The sequence below is a fragment of the Octopus bimaculoides genome, unplaced genomic scaffold (genome assembly GCF_001194135.2).
Source record: "Octopus bimaculoides isolate UCB-OBI-ISO-001 unplaced genomic scaffold, ASM119413v2 Scaffold_59577, whole genome shotgun sequence".
In the NCBI taxonomy this organism is placed as follows: Eukaryota; Metazoa; Mollusca; class Cephalopoda; order Octopoda; family Octopodidae; genus Octopus; species Octopus bimaculoides.
Window position 1 is genome coordinate 35,257 of NW_026314721.1, and position 541 is coordinate 35,797.

Sequence of the window (541 nt, forward strand, 5' to 3'; positions counted from 1 at the left end):
ACAAATTATACACACACACACACACACATATATATATATATACTCACACACATAAATATACATACACATGCATTGATAAGTGTAAATATACAGATACATATATCCATACACACTCAAAACTACATACACATACACAAATTTGTATGAACACACACATTGATAGCAACACACACACACACACACAAACACACACATCTATACATATACACTGATTCACAGATGCACACATATACACACACACACCCAAACACACACATATATGTGCATCTCTCCCTATATAGATGCACACACACACACACAAGCATATCTATGCATAAACATCCACACACACATCGATACATTTACACCCACACACATACATACATGTATGTTTTGTATCCTTATATATATATATATCTAGATGGCCACACACACACACACACACACACACACACACGTATATCCGGCAATTGTAATCAATACTTGCAGTTCCATACTTGAGTGAACCACAACAAATCTCTCTTGTTGAGTTTTGTTCATTCAATCTGCAACCACCACCACC